At 39.0% G+C, this 16,652-nt stretch overlaps 1 long non-coding RNA gene across 1 annotated transcript; it reads left to right on the forward strand.

The window, feature by feature from the left end:
• The first annotated feature begins 767 nt into the window (after nt 1-767).
• On the forward strand, nt 768-8,334 carry LOC107310983 (uncharacterized). Its single transcript, XR_014942610.1, has 2 exons — nt 768-1,182; nt 2,728-8,334. It is a non-coding gene; the product is annotated as an uncharacterized LOC107310983 (long non-coding RNA).
• The last annotated feature ends 8,318 nt before the right edge of the window (nt 8,335-16,652 follow it).

A 16,652-nucleotide genomic window follows, 5' to 3' on the forward strand; every position in this document is an offset into this window, starting at 1 on the left:
TAGAATAGATGACATTTAGATTTGTAGTCACGCAGCTGTATTTTCTTGGTAAATCTAGTATTACTAATTGTTCCTATGCACAGCACTGTTTTCTTTGTGAGGCTCTTCACATCAGCTCTTAACTCCCAGTTCTGTGCTTTAATAACAATACCATCTGGCTGAGGTTTTCAGATTTGCCTCTAGGGGCTGAAAGCCCATTTTTTCATTATAATTAATGAGATTTGGGTGTCCAGAACCCCTGGGCAACTTTGAATACATCACCCATGTCTTTGGGGTTCATAAGTGTTTTGAGAATTTCAAAAATAAAAAAAAAAAACCAAACATTAGCTGACCTGAGATGATAGAATGCTGTGCAGTCTTGGTGTTAGACGTTTTGTAAAGTGAGATCAAAACTAGCTTTGTGGTATCTGAAATGGAATGCCGTTGGCTTAGCTAACAATATGCAAACCTGTTGAGGACCTTAGGAGTTGCATTTAATTTTCATTCAAAACATTGTTACCTACAAGGCCAGAATGGTACTTTTTGGTATTCAGTATCAACACCTTTTAATGTCTTACACTAGAGCAAAATTTGGTACTCAAACACACATAAAATTATGGCAGCTGTCAGTAGCAGCAGACATTTATGGTATGACAAATATGCACTCATTTGCTTTTTGATGCTATGGGCATTATTAATGATGGCCAACATTAAGGCCATGTTCCAAAATCTTTGCATGGCCACAATCAACAGGAGCTCCTCTTTATTGTCTTGAAGGCTTGGCTTCAGCTGCAGACATTGGCTGTCCCTCCTGGGTCAATTCTTCTTGGAGCTGAGCACTTAGGGGAGCTCCCACAGCTGGGACATCTGGATCCAGCTGTGCTGGGGAGTCACATAAATTGCTCATAGCTCAAGAGCCACCCACTGGTCTTTATCTTCAAGCAAACTTCTGTTTTCAAGCAAATTGCTCAAGAACAGAACAGTCTCTTCTGTGGGTAAGGAAAAAGTCTGATGGCCAGTACATTTCGTAAAGAGGGTAAAAACGGTGCTTGGTGCTTTATAAGGCAGCATTAAAGATGATTAAAGATGTTCCTTATCTTCTGCAGGAGAATCTTCCCAGCAGCGATGCAATAGATGGGCTCACTAAAAGGTGATATCGGAAGAAAGTGATTTAACACAGAGGAAAATTGTTTGCACTTAATGGTAGGTAAAAAATAAGCAGCAAGTCAGTTCAAATAATACTGTTTGGGGTAATTCATTTGTGTATGCTTATACAATATAGTTATATAAGAATCCACATAAAAATGTCTGCTCATTCAGTCAGAAGAGCCTTGTTCTGTTGCTTTATGTTGTTTTAGATTTATAAGTCCCTTCTGTATGCTTTACAGACATAAAACAATGAGTTTATTCCTTAAAACAAAACAATAAACCCCAAAGACTATTAGAAACTTCATGCAATAATCTTCTGGTGGGCTAATATATGCTACCTCAAATATGATTCGTTTATTAGGTTTGTAAACTGCATAAGGGAGGACATGGCTTCATGCTCATCTTAAGTAGATACAGAGCTTGTACCACCTCTCAAAATAGCAGTCAGACTGCAGGATCTCAGCTTTCCCTTGTGCCTGTGTTGGCAGAGAGCAGATCTGGTTGCAGGCTAACCTTCATTTGGGGGAGCAGAAGGAAAATAACACAGAGAGACAGTTTGCAATCTTGTCTGTGCCAGTAGGGTGGAAGGATGGAAGCACAAAATGAAGGTCAAAACAGGCGCTGGAATCACCCTTCTGTCCTGAGTGTGGTCTCAGTTCAGCTTCTGCTCCCTCACTCTGAGTCATTATGAACACACCTATGCAGAGAATATGCAGTCATTTTAGGACATCAGAAGCAGCTGACTGCATGCCAGAATATCATATTTGTTGATAAACCGTGTTGCTGGGTTTTGGATTTGTTTTTGTTATTGCTGTTGGGTTGTTTATTTATTTTGAGACTGCCGGCTCTATATTCTACAAGGACTTCAGGTTAAATCAGAGGAATAATTAGCTATGTAAGTATGTGCAGCAGTTTCTGTATTAGTGAAGCAGAAGGAAATCCTGACAGACCTAGATGGGAGGGATAAAAGGATTGCAGTTTTCCCAGGAATAAAGCACGTGTTTCAAAATAAATGCTGTGTCTAAAAAATACAACTGTAGGCTCAGTAGGATATCAAAAGATGTGGGCATGGTAATGTCTGCATTATTATTTGTTATGAATTTCAAAGACCACAGACTGGACTCTGGAATTGTTTATTAGCTGGGCTCAGCAAATCACCTCTGCCCCTGTTTACTGGTGTAAGTGAGCAAAAAGGGAATAATACTGTAATTCAAGGAATTACAGCAAATTCATTACAAAGTGTTTACACCATGTAGCCAACTGCTAAATGTTATAAACATTAAAAAGGCAAGACCCCACTTACTTATGCTTCTGGAAGGGTAGAACCTTTGTTTTAAAGTGAAAAATGATGTTACTCAATTGAAAGCAATAATCCAAGAGGGTATGGTTGATTCATGTATACTGTAAGAAAATCATTGTGAGCTACTACAGGCTTCTATTTATTTTTCCATGTCCCCCCCCCGCGCCAAAGTGTGACTGAAATATTGCTTTTCCATCCCCCAGATGGCAGTGCTGCCTTCTAAGATAATAATACTCCCTAGGTCTAGGAAATGCCTGCTGGTCTCTGGCTGGCTTATGGGCCATGTTTCTTTGTTTCAGAGGAAATATGCTACAAATTCTCATGGAACAAGATTGAGGTAATCAAGATGAGTTTGACCATCCCAGACTGACAGCAGCCATCTTCTGTCAGAGGCACCCATCAGATCACAGTCCATTTGTAAAATAATTGGTACCTGTGAATGACAGTTGGAATTTCTACCAAACTTAACCTTAAATGTGCAGTTTCTAACATCTTCTAGGTGCACTGGAGAGGAAATAGGTAAGATGGTCAATTTGGTTCTCGAAGGACCTGCAAAAGAAAAATGTGCATGCTAATCTTGGTCCACAGATCCTTGGTATTGAGCCTAGTCCTGCCTACATTTTCCTTACCAGCACAACTCTTGTGGTTCTCATCAGGCAGGACACTGCAGCATTGCAGATGCTTTGTTAGGTGATAAGTATCCCACTGGATTGCAGGGTGAGATGCTCATTTGAATCCTCTGCTTTTGTGCAGTCCCTTTAGATATGTGAGCTCAGCTATCCCTCTCTGGGGCTGCCTGCACCAATAGTGTGCAATCTTTAATACGAGTTAATTAACACCGGGTTTAAAATAATGAGTGTAATGGTATAAGAAAAAACTGTTTTGTGGAAGTGTCTGTCAGCTCCAGTGGCACACTGAACAGGGAATGAGGAGCACTCGACCCCTCAAGAGGTCCTGGGGGAGTACACCTGGTTGACATGGAAAGTGCAGCTTTTTAACGATTGACAATCCAAGTGAATGGTCAGGCATGTCCTTTTGTATTTTGGAAATAATGAGAGAGGTCCAACCAGGTTGGGAAGGTGTGAATTTTTTCTCAAGGATCTCAATGCTCACTACAGCTTGTTTTCTTTCTGCCCGGGAAGAAGGAGACCAGTGACTTTGTAGTGGTATTTGCATCTTGTTCCTTTCCTTCACTGGAGATGTCTGTGTGTGTCAAGTTTTCTCTGGAAATTCCTGCTACATTTTGAAGGTCCTAAATCACAAGTGGCAAAAGAATGCTCCTAAAAATAACCCCCTCCTTCTAACTACCCATTTTGTGGTTTAAGATTCAGTGTGAGGAGGTTATTTCCCACCTTTTCCGCACCGGTGACAAAGCTCGTGATGGAAGAAGGTTAGATGCAAACAGAGCCCAGGCACGCATGACCTGCCCTCTGTCAAGCCCATGATGCAAGGACCTGTGCTTGCAGGGACCTCCCTGGCAGGAGGTGACAGGGGGCAAAGGAGGGGAGCAGGGCAGGAACCCCCAGCAGAGTGCAGTGAAGGCAAAAGCTTCATCCTTAGTCTGTTTTGGAGCCGTTTCTGCTCTGTGCTGCTCTTTAACTGGAGCAAGCAATAAATATAACCTGGCCTTCCTTGGTAATAGGATAAAAGAAATGCAGATTTAGTTCAGAACGGCTATTGTGTTACTAGTGTTGCCTGGGTCACAGCTCCCATCCTCAAGCCCTCCTTTATCTTCCTTTATTCTCTTTGTACTTCTACCTGGGGAAAAATAAAAATAAAAATTATTAATAATAAATCCCTTATTCAGGAGGGAAATGCTTCTCCACTCTTTACAGGTTGCTCTAATTTCCCCCTCCTCACCTCAAAGCTCTGTCACCGATAAAGACATGCTTTCCAGCCTTGCACCCTCACGACCATCTTTTCCACTGACATTGAGAATTACTAAAACAAAGAGCTATCAAACATAAATCATGCAATCTCCACTCTGCCACAGCAGGAATTTCTCTTCTGTTCTTTTCTAGCTGCAGAGAAGCTTGTGAAAAAAATCAAAACAAACTGAGAAAAAGAAAATCAAACTCGTAATCAAAATTATTATGTTTTTGGGTGAGTGCACTCAGACCTCCAGCCTAATAGAAGTCTCAGACTCGACAAACATAAAGTCCAAAAAACAAAGGCATTTCTTAGTAAAATCATGGATGGTATTTGAAAATTGAGAGAAAAAGCTGTCCTTCAGATTGGGACCTATATTTTACACTGTCTTCTCACACAAAAGCCTTCTCCTTCTAAACATGTTGGCAGGGAGGGAAAAGATGGTTTAAAAGTCATATTAGTAAACCCCTAAAACTTCCCTTTTTTCCCCTTTAGACTACAAAGATGGAGTATGAGCTCAGTCATTTAAAGGCACATCTGCTCATCCCCAGAATTTGATTTCAACCGTTGCCAACTCACCTGAATTGATTATATGGGAAACAAAGCTTATCAAGTCCAGTTTCCCAGTTCCAGTGATTACAGCACTTTGCAATTCTGTTACTTTTTGCCTGCAGAATATGGCAGACAGAAACGTCATCTTGGTTTATTTTTTAAATAACCAGATTGCTCGGTTAAAAAGGAAGCCCACACAAAATGGAAACAATATTTCTGCTGCTTGAGAATAAAGATCCTTCCATCTCTTAGGAAAGGTTTGCTGCCAAACTGATGATTTTTACATGGCTAAAACATATTTTATATTCAAAAGCAAAATATGTAAAGTTTACTGAAAACAGAGATGTTTTATCTGAAATTTAAAAACCCAGAACAGTCTTTTCCCCTATAAACATGAGAGAAAACTTATAACTGCTTTTTAATGATTTCCTTTATATGTGGACTGTAAAATTAGGTTTGACAGAACTTAGAAATAGATTCTCCCTCTTATTTCCCATGTTTTAAATAGGAAGGCAGCAGCAGAACGTGTTGCCATGGTTGTATTAAATCACCCTGTCATTAATATCACGCATCCTTCATTATTAAAAGCAACTTAAAAAAACAAAAAGGAGAGGGAGAGAACAACCTTTGGTGTCTTCTCAAGACAGAGGTGGTACAACAGCCACCTCAGTGGTACTTGCAATATGCGTGTGGATAAAGGAAGACGTTTTTTGTTTATATTCCTTTTGTGGGGAAATATACATATTTTTCTGTCTCTGCGTAAAAAGAGATTTTCCTTAGAGATTCTAAGCAAAGATGATTAGAAGAAAACTAAAGATGAAGTATTTTAGGAGAGGGCACTAAACTGAAAGGATATCTGAACTTTCTGCAGAGATCCTCACGTCCAAGTATTGTTCTTGTCTTGGCCAGGGAACCTGAATCAGAACTGAACAGGTTGCATAGGAGAAATGTCTGTCTAATCTTAGATTTTCCTTTGAACCAAAATCCTCTGTCTAACTGCTTGGGTCAAAAGGAGCAGCAGTGTTTTACAGCTTAGCTGGCAGAACTTGGTTATACGTCTGTCTCCTGACAAATCAGTTTTCTTAAAAGCAGAGGTGACTCAGAGATGCGTGAGGCAGGCAGGCTGTGCACCTCAGCAGCCGTCAGTCGCTTCCCTCCCCACATCCTTTCAGGGAAGGCAAGCTTACAAGGAACAGCATGTCTTTTGACTCAGTGGCTTGTGTTGCAAATATGCATAATATTGAGACAGAGGCAAAGAGTAGATGTCCCTCATCCCATTTTTTCTTGTTGTTGTTTGAGACAGTAGGATTTTTCCATAGCTTCTGTTCCATAGTTAGACATAGCTGAGAGCCCTCCCATTCCTGTTTTTGTCTTTCTGCTGTCAACTGCTATGCAGCTGGAGGACGAGTTTTTTTATGGCCATTTCAATTGCAGTGTTCGTCACGACTACTGATAAACATGAACGACCGCAGTGTCAGAGAGATCTTTCTCTGTCTTGCACAGTGACAGATTTTGTTTTCTTTACTGGGGAAAAATATCTGATTCAGCCAGCAAGCAAGTACCCTGGCTTCTGCAGGTGGGCGTGCAGCCTGGGGAAGGTGGCCTGGTCCTATGGCTGCAGCTTTGTCCTGGGTCCCTGCTGTAGAGCACAGTCATACCGCACCCAGGTTGCATTTCAGCCAGATAGCATCATTTCCCATTAACTTCAATTTTTGATTTATTTATTCACATTTTCTACCAGAATATTCGACCTGGACTGGATCCTGGCATTTTGAAGGCCTAATTACCAGTCTAAAAGGGAAGCCTGCATTAATTGTCAGTAAGACAGTGTGACTATTATCAAAGCAAATGCTGGCAACATACCCAAATGCCTGTTATCAGCAAGGGGAATAGTCTGCCAACTTTATGCTAAAGAGAGTTTACACTCAGAGTGGGATTTTTATTTATTTATTTATTTATTATTCTGGAAACTACATCAAAATGCAAAGGCTATCTCCAAAAAAGAATTATTATGAAGGAATGCTGAAACGAAATGTGAAGAAGGGAGAATGAGAAACAAAAATCTTCATGGAGAGTTTTTCCCTGGATGCATAATTTGGTTGGAAGGAAACAGAGAATGGGGAAAGGAGAAGATGCTGTCTTTTCATTTGAACCACAGGAGACTGAAGACAGGTTTTTGGGAGTGCTGCAGGAGTACTCCTACTGCTTCTAAAATTTCTCGAGGGCTTGATTAGTACAGCTCACACATGTTTAAACAGACAGACTCATTTGTGGGAGGGAAAGAGTATTGCCACAGGGCAGGTATTTGAGATCTGGTTTGTTTCTATTTTTCTTGCCCTATCAAATGGAACATTATAAGTGATGATCTGAAAATTTCACTTTGCAGATTTCTTCCTATTGCAGAGACCCTTGAAGTCTTCTGCTGTGTTTTGTGATACATTGCAGCTACTGCGTTTACTGTTAAACAGTAAAGCCTTTGAGCCTTAGAGGTACACAGAGGGTACTCCAAAGTATATTGTAAAGATTTTTATGATGTAAAGTCCCTTATATGTCTCTGAATGAATTTTGCTTTTGTGTTTGTCTGTGCCAGTGAGATAATCCTGTTGAAGGAAAGAACCATCTAGTGTGGCACTTAATGCAATAGCACACAGAAAATCTTGCCATGCGGAGCACTGAATGTGCCCTCAAGGAGAACTTATATGCCAGGACTTCATTGCACACAACAGCCACTTGTACTTATCTATATAATTTTTAACTTAATGAAAATAAATAGCAATAAAAAGCTTTGTTCTTCTACTTCATTAGGAGTTAATTTTCAACCATCATTTCACAGACTGGTCAAGCCCAAACAGAATGAAACCCAAGATAACTTGAAAGATTATCAAATTTTGGTAACAGCTAACAAACTCTCTGTTTAATGATGAGCTACATTATATCTGTTCCTCAGAAGTTATCTAGGAAGTCACTACTAGATAATGTGGAAAAATGAAATACACTGATTGAGCAGGAAATTAATCAGTCAGCTCACTCCTGGTACCTTTGAGATGCTTCCTTCAAGAGTCTGGCTGTCTCTTTGTGGTACTTGTTATTTGCACATACTGAGGATATTCCTCTCGGAAACTTCTTTATCATATGCTCTGTGAAGGTTAATATCATTTTTGTAAGAAGATTTTAAGATAGCCGAGGTAAGAGGTATTAAAAATGCTTTCCATAGAAAAAGGTAAGACTTTAGAAACTCGGGCTTTTTACTCATATTGGGAACATTTTAAAACCATGGAGAGTGTTTAGCAAATCCATTTGAAAAACAATTCATAGTTCAGATTCATGGGAGCAGCTGCAATGAGATGTAAGCTGTGAGTTTGAATTACAGGTATTGACCATGCAAGCTGACAGTACTGAAGTTAGACTGAAGCACTTTGAGGGGGATTTTCTATATGGGAATCTCTATGATCTTAGCTTTGAAACTCTAGTCATGCCACCAGAAACTCCTCATTAATTGCCTGTGTTTCTCATGGAAACAATATCAACCAGTGCTCTTTATTTTGTCTGCACTGAAGAATCTAATTGTGTTTTTCATCATAACTCAGGGTCTTGCCTATTAAAATCTCAAGAGCTTGTACAATTCCATTCTATTTCCTTAAGTGTTACAACTTGAGTTTCCCAAAGGCAGTTCTAACTTTCTTGATTGCCTTCCCTGCTGGACAACTGAATACTGAAGTATGATTGCAACTATTGATAGACTCACTTCTATGCTCCTAATCTGAAAAATAATTCTATTTTAATAATGAAACAATGTTTGCTCATTATTCTTGGCAGGAGATTGTTGGATTGAGAATTAGGGTTTTTCTGTTGTTGATGTTCATGATATTTTTTATGCTTTTTAATGCATTCCTTCATTTTTTCATCATTTTGCAAATGTTTATTATGGTACTATAGCAAACCCTAAAAGTGAAAAAGAAATGCTCCCTTGGAGGCATCTGACTTTGGATCAAACTCCCAAATAACATTCAACTTCAGTCTAAGTTTAAACAGCTTCTCCAACAACCCTCCCACATCTTCACAATGCATTGAGGGAAGGAGAAAAGCTAACACTTGTAATATCCTTTGCTCATTTAGAAGCAATTCTTTTAGAAGGAAATAAATGTGATATTGTGTACCCACTTATAACAGCCATGGGTAAAATTATGCTGCATTGGTTATTGTTCTTTACATATATTACCAATTGAAAAGGAAATGAAGTTTGAATTAATGGGCCCATTTGTTCAAACATGATTGTTAGTATTAATATGCAGGGTAAGTCAGTTGGCAAGAGCAGAAATAAATTAGTAGGTCTCTCAAATGCAGCATTTCACTGGAGACCAACTGCACAGATGCTGAAAACACAATCCCAGAGTTAAAACCAATGTGCTGAGAGACTTTGCTGAGAATTCATAGGAAATATCAGAGTGCAGATTCCCTGCAGTATACACTTATTGTCCTAAAGTCCACATGCACTGCCGGAAGATTATTAGTGTTTACTGAGAGAAAGCACTCTGAGAGGGAAGGAACTGGTAGAAGTAGTAGCCTCCCCAGTTTCCTTCTGCAGCTGCCAGGATCATGCTGTGGCTGCAGACTATTCTAGATGGATTTCTCCATTGAAAAAATAGCCATGGGGAGTTTACTTTGTAGGCTCAGGCAGAACTTGGCCCTGCCTGTCTCACAAGTGCTCAGTCCGGCTTCCATGTGCCACCAGTGTAAAGGAAGGCTTCACAAGCAGAGGGACCACTGATAACTTTTGTTGCCCTGACCTGCAATCTCACAGGATGAAACCGTGTCCTCAGTTAAAAGGAAGAGCTTTGGAAAGCTCACTGGGAATCCAATTAGTAGATTAGAAGTTTTACTAGTTGATTATTCATGTTTCTAAACTGTTCATCTAAAAATACTCAATTTGTGATCTTTCAGTAGGATGCTGAAAGCAGTATTTGTGTGCATCAAGTCCGAATTTCTCTTAATTATTACTTATCTTCCAGGAACTGAGCTTTTCGGAAATGAAAAACCACCCACCATAACTATGTGTCCTTGTTTGTAATCTTCTTCATTAACTCTGATTCTTTCAAAAATAAAGTACAAGAATTTTTCTTCCCTTTTTCAGAGCAGAGTTTGAATTACCTTACTGCAACAAAGCTGTCGATCTCTTACCCCAAAGAAGCTTTAGAGATCAATCAAACTCTTTTGTGTTTTGTTTAGTTTTATTTATATATATTTACAAAATAGGAATGGCAACTTTTCATGAAATCAAGCATATTCTCAGAAATGGTCTTTCTTTGTTTCCGTGAAATACTTCACATTTGCTTTCATTTTACCCATTCATCAAGCTTTCCAAATGTAACAGTAGAATAACAATGTTAGAAGAAAGCAGGACAATCACTAAAATGTTACAGTCTGCATCTGAATGATAAGAATCCCATTAAAAGTCAACATTAAAGCACTGTTTGCTGAAAATAAAAACGATCAGGTCTTTGATAAAGAAAAAAAACACACAAAAACAACCTTGGCTTTTCCTGCTTTAATCAAGTAATTTGTGCCCTAGTAAGCACTCTGCACTGCTGAGTTATTTTAGGAGCATTTATCACAGGTGTTTCACATGTGTTCAGCACATCCTGATTCTAATCCTCTTAATACGCTTAACAATAGTAGGGCAGCTTTTTAGAACAGGCAGACTGGCTCTCCTGGTTATTTTGGACTGTGTTCTTACACAAGCACTATTTATTTGGAATTTGAATCCCTGTTCCAGCACTCACTTCATCCAAAAGCCAACTCCATCTGTGCAGGAGGTGCTTATAATGCATCACTAAGCTGAACAATTCCTGCTGCATGGAGGCAGCAACACGTACATGGACTAATCAAATCCTGAGGCCAGTGCCTTCCGTGTTCCTACAATATTCAGTGCTCTGAGCATCAAGTATTTGAATGTGCTTTCCTCTTCTGGTTTGCTCACTATGTAGGGTCTTCTCAACCAGTTGACTGACACCTGAGCAATATTGTGAGTTTACAGTGTAACGGCCTGCAAACAGAAGTAGATATCACCATCATTCTCTAATTAGCCTCATTAATTCATTGCTAGTGAGAGTTCCTAGCTTCACTGGTCCTGTGATGGATTGCAGCAAGTGCAGTGTGTCTCCCAAGCCAAAGGTGAGGGCATGTAATAGAGCAATGTCCATGAGATGATCTTCAGATCCAGCAGGGAATATTTCTGTTTAAGTATTTTTTTTTATTTTTATTTTTTTTCCTCTTTAAAGTACTCCAGGTCATTTTTCTTGGAATGATTATGCTTTTACTGTGTGATAAATAAGACTCTGCCTGAAGATACCAGAGGGCATGTGGCACCAGAATAATATCTCTGCAGCATAGTTTGAGTGGTGATCACACCATTTTCCAGCTCACCATATGGCTTGGTGCAGATGTCCTAGCATTAAAATGACCTTCTTCATTACACAAAGGTCACAGATGCAGAATTCAACATTTTGAACCCTTGGCAGTGTGCACACTGTACAGAGATTATACCTGTTGCTTTGCCCATGGTTCAGAATGCTCTCACACAATATTTGACTAAAATACAGATATTGAATTCTAGCTTATGCTGCTCTTGGTAACATCTGTTAATAAATGCAGATTTTATTAAAGAGAGCAATTGCTGATACTATCGAACAAAAATGTTAAAATTCTAGAATTCATTTCTACATAGGGTTTGCTTTGGTAGCCCCACTAACAAGAAGCACCATGTCCTTCTTAAATGTCAGGTTGTTTTGTCTCTTTGGTTAAAAAAGAAAACAAAACAGAACAGAAAGTTGGGGCAATGATCAGGGGTTTCTGCACAGGAAATAGAACATGAGATTCTGCTCTGATTAAAAAACCTTTTTCTCCATCTTACCCTGGAGCAGGCAGGCTGGCCAGCTTTAACTGCTCCCCCACTTCCTGTCCTGTAGAAGCAGCCCTGTTCCACATGGCCTGAGCTGTGTTCCCATGCCCTTCTCCTGAGACTTTGCACCATTCCAAGTTTCTCTGCCAGAAAACCTTGGGACATCCTCAGAGTGCTTCTCCTGCTTCTCAGCGCTGCCTCAGTCAGACAGTATGTTGAACAAGACAGAGTACGTGGCCTCTTAATTTAACTAGGATTGGAAAGGCCATTAAAGGGCACAACCAAATAACAGAGTCAAGTCTTCTCTCCTAGGGACGTTCAACGATATTGTCTTTTGCTGGTCATTAGATTATTAGTAAAAAGATTTGTGGTTTACACGCAAATCAAAAGATTTTCTACATATGGCATTTTCAACATCATATTCAAAAATCATGCCTGACATTGTTTTTCTCAGCCAAGGAGCCAGAAGTACTTTTACACAGCCGCTCCACATTCAGTAGTTCTTTTATGGGGGATTTCTCCAGTATGATACTAACAAATTAATAAATCTGAAAATCACGTTCTCTCAGCTATTCTCAGAGTGCTTTATCACGCATGCTGTTCTGCCTGCTCTATGCATCTTCCTTAGCAGTGAGCTTTCATGAGAGACACCAATTTAGTATGTTCGAGATAGATACAACCAAAATATGCTCATTGATAGCCTAACTGAAGAAGGAACATCTGACATGGAAGCTTTTCATTAAAAACAGATAGCAGCCACTGATCTGGAGTATGATCCTTTTTTTTACTCAATTTAAAAAAAAAAAAACAAAAACTAAGGTGTATGAAAGGTTGACCAAAACCAAACCACATGCACACATGAAGGAAAAGCCAGACCTGTATTTTATTCCTGCAGGTGAAGGAACAAAAGGAAGTGAAAAGGCACAGAAAGGAAAGTACATGATGCTTGATGAGACTGGCACAGCATTATGAAGCGTCTAATTTCAGCTGCCAAAATGGCTCATATTGATTTTTTGTATTTTTCATTCTCCTTTTGTGCTTTTACAGAGACCTGAAATAGAGTCTCCATTTTGCTCTTATGAAAACCATGTTTCTTGGAGGGTGATGTGGGAGAGAGAAAAGAATAGCTCATTTCCCTTGGAAAAATAGCAGCCTACTTAGCACTTACTGGAGGATTATACTCCCTAATGCTCTGTGAGGCTCCTGTTAGGCATGCTGAGGGGAGCTGGATGCTTTAGGAGTATTTAAGGTAGTGACTTAAATCCATACAGGCTGCTGTGTAGTTTCCTGTTTGTGCACTGTGAGAGAGACCCACATTTCAGACATCCCTTTTTAGAGCTATAAAATGGAAATTAAGGGCACAGAAGACAGCAATTCTGAAACACCTCAATTTGTAGATCATATCCAAAGTTACTGAAAAGACTGTTATGAGGATTATCTTTCTTCAGGGTTCCCCCCACAGCCACAGTCTGTCTCTCAGATGGTGAATATGAAAGCCATGTACAGATCAGACTGGTTTAAAGATCAACTCTTCATACAGTAAATCATCCCTGACAGTTAAACAAATTCTAAATCTTTGCAGGATCAAAGGAAGATTCATTAGTAGCACAAATACCTATATTAATTTCTGTCTTTAGAGAGTCTGTCATTAATAAGTAGAAAGTACAAAGGTCCAAGGGATGTGTAACACATCTTAACAACGTCAGCATTACTGCAGCATGAGGAAGGGAGAAAACAGCTCTTCTGTTTCCCTTACTTGCTTGCTGCACAGTCTCTCACTAGACCCTCTCTAAGTTTACATCCCCTCGGTAGCTTTTTAGCAGCTAGAAAACTGTCCAGATTTCTGTAGTCACATTTGTTTGCACTTTTTCAGCCCTATGGTTGGTTTTAAAATGGTCAGAGGCTGTGGTAGATGCATGTCTTGCAGGGAAGCTCTGCTGCAGGAGATTCATTTAATCAATTTTTAGGACAACAATTAAACAAACAAACAAGTCTTCTGTTAGAATTTCAGTAGAGTAAAAATACTGAAAGGAATCTGCATCTATTGCTGCAGATTTGAGCTACCTCTTGCTTTTTGGCACCGTAACAGCAGAATTAGAGCCATCCAAGTGACAGTTTTAGAAGAAGGGAGGAGGGAGCAACAAAAAACTCTTATGACTCAAACATCTTTCTCCCCCCACATTATCTGGCAGAATTAAAAACCCAGCAGGAAATTAAACATATACACCTGACAAAGAACTGCTGAGAAAATGTGATGTGTGATTATAGATGACTCGTTCGCGTTTGGAAAGACTGGTCTTAAAAGATTCTAGCAAGCTCTGTTCTCTTTATTTATTTTTTTCAAAAAGGCATCTTACAACTGAATTTTCTAAAAATGATTTGCAGTTATTGTTTATTGTATACAAACGTAACAGGCTTCTTTTAATGATGCATTCTAGCTACTCAAGTTATCACAAATTTATATGCCAAGTTCACAAATGAAAATATTTTACTATCTTGCTTTCCTAGCCAATGGAAAGGATTCCTTTTCTAGATACATATGAACTGTATTTTTAAGCTTGTATGGTTTTAGCTGTGGGTACTATGTAATAATTCTTGAACTTATATAGCATTTCTTACATAAAGATTTGCTATGTCTTTACAATAGCTCAAATAATATTTTTTCATAACACCCCTAAGACATGAAGAACATACATGTAATGCAGACCCGATAAAGGACGAAATAACGGGAGGCAATTAACTCTGTTGTCGAGGATGTTGAGGACAGCTGCTTCTTGAAGACTTCATCAATAACAAACAGTTTAAACAGTAACTTGGTTTCTATCACTGAAACTGTCTGGGGATTTGAGTTTTCAGCGTGGCATTCCTGAGCTGGAATTCATCCAGGACATCCAGGTTAAGAGGCATACTGTGGCTTTCAGAAAAATTGCTATGAGCATTAAATGATCAAAAAGGGGTCACAGCCCACTGGTAGGTCCCATCAAAGGATTAGACCTGCATCATCAGGGTGTTCTTTAATAAAACCCTGTTGGAATATTGGCTCAGTACAGACTTAAAAAAAAACCCAACCAACTGCAGTGTAGTGAATCTGCTTAGTGCAGACTCAGAGTAATGTCATTTAACTTGAAGGATTTGACATGATGAGAACACAAAGTGGTGAGATGCGCAGCCTACAAGAACCAAGGACTTGTGCTTTCAGAAAACACATTTGAAATATTGTACTAAATGTACAGAGTCTGTATTCTGTTTCCTGCTATACCAGGCAATCACTAGCAGTGTAAGAAGTGATTCTAAATGACTAGAGGAGTCCTAATCTCACTACCTTGATATCCTATTCTTAACACCTCTGGCATTTAACACTGTGACCTGTTTTCTGTTCAAATGGGTAATTTTTTTCCTTTGGAAGTTCACGCTGTTTCCAGAACTGATATTGCCAATAATAAAAGAATGCATTTTCCATGATTAAAAATAGAAAATTTGAACAGCTGTTTGACTTCTATTGTTCCTAAGCCTTGAAGGAGAAAACTGCAATTTCTGAGAATATTGTTTGTTTCAGGGATAGATCTCATATATTTTTTTAAATTAACTACATCTGACCCAAACTCCACACATTTATGTTCAGTAGTTACTTCTAACAAGCAAAATTCTCATAAGTTCCTGAACTGTTCTTGTTCTCTCATCCAATGGCCCCTGAAAGTAAAACTGTTGGTTTCCTGTGACCCCTTTCTGAAAGGTTACAGACCACTTCCCTAGCTCCCAAAACAGTTCTGGACCAGACCCATCTGCAAAATAACCACACACTTTTGCATGCACATCTCAGATCTTACTGAAATAGGGTCTCTTGTTTAATTCTTTGAACAATAAAAAGCAGAAATTTGTCTGCTTTGCCAAAGCTCTTCTTGAAAGCTCAACTTGCAAACAACTGAACAGATTTACAGATGCATAAAAAACAACAACATCTGACAGAAGACTCCTCCTTCTTGTACCATCACCACTGCATACCCTGCAAATCCTGTGGGAGAATATGCCTTTCCAGTCCTTCACTTGCTCAGCTAAGCCCTCTGATGTGATTGGTGATTCGTCTCTTTTTGTTCTTCTTGAAGAGCCTGTCTCTTTGATGACAGTCTTTGATGTTCTTGTTTCAGATTCAAAGATACTGCCTTTTTCTACTATAAAAAATGAAATTTTAAAGCAAACTAGAGGTCATAGTAATAAATGGAGTTCATAAAATCAAACAAAAATAATTAAGATTGCATTAATGGATTCTTCACAGTCTCTAGGGGAGTGGTAAACCACTGATAGGTAAGGGATTTTTCTGTATATGTTTTGAGTCTAGAGTTGAGAGCTATTTTATTTATTTATTTATTTACTTACTTAATTACTATTATGATATGTTCACACAATTTAGTTAAAATTTAAGTTATTGCTGTTGCTATGAATTATTCCACATGGTATTCACTGATCTATTGAAGCCATTCCTGACTGACGCAACGTACCTTATTGGAAAACTGCTGCTGAGAGTATGCGTTCAGAGGGAGGAGAGGTCTCCTAACTGTGCTCCTCATCTTTTTTCTTTTCCTTTTTTGTCTGGAGGATTTACCCAACATTTCTTCAGTAGCACAAGAAGAGTGACAAAGAAAGAAAACAAGTAGGTGACTCCTGAGCCTGTCTTTCATTTATGAAATACTGTCAGCTGTGAACAAGAAAATCTTCTAAAGGTCTTCTCACTGCTGTGGCAGTAATTTCATCCACAGAAAGCTACAATGCTCATGGTTGAAACTGGACTCTGTGCAGAGCACTGTGTCATTGACTTGATGCTTGACATCTTCCCCCTCTGTTATTTTTAAATAGTGTCATATATTGTTTCTTTCAACTTTTAAAGTATTGAAAGGTGCTATTAATATA

Source organism: Coturnix japonica, chromosome 1 (genome assembly GCF_054131305.1).
Source record: "Coturnix japonica strain WE chromosome 1, WE-NBRP24, whole genome shotgun sequence".
Lineage (NCBI taxonomy): Eukaryota > Metazoa > Chordata > Aves > Galliformes > Phasianidae > Coturnix > Coturnix japonica.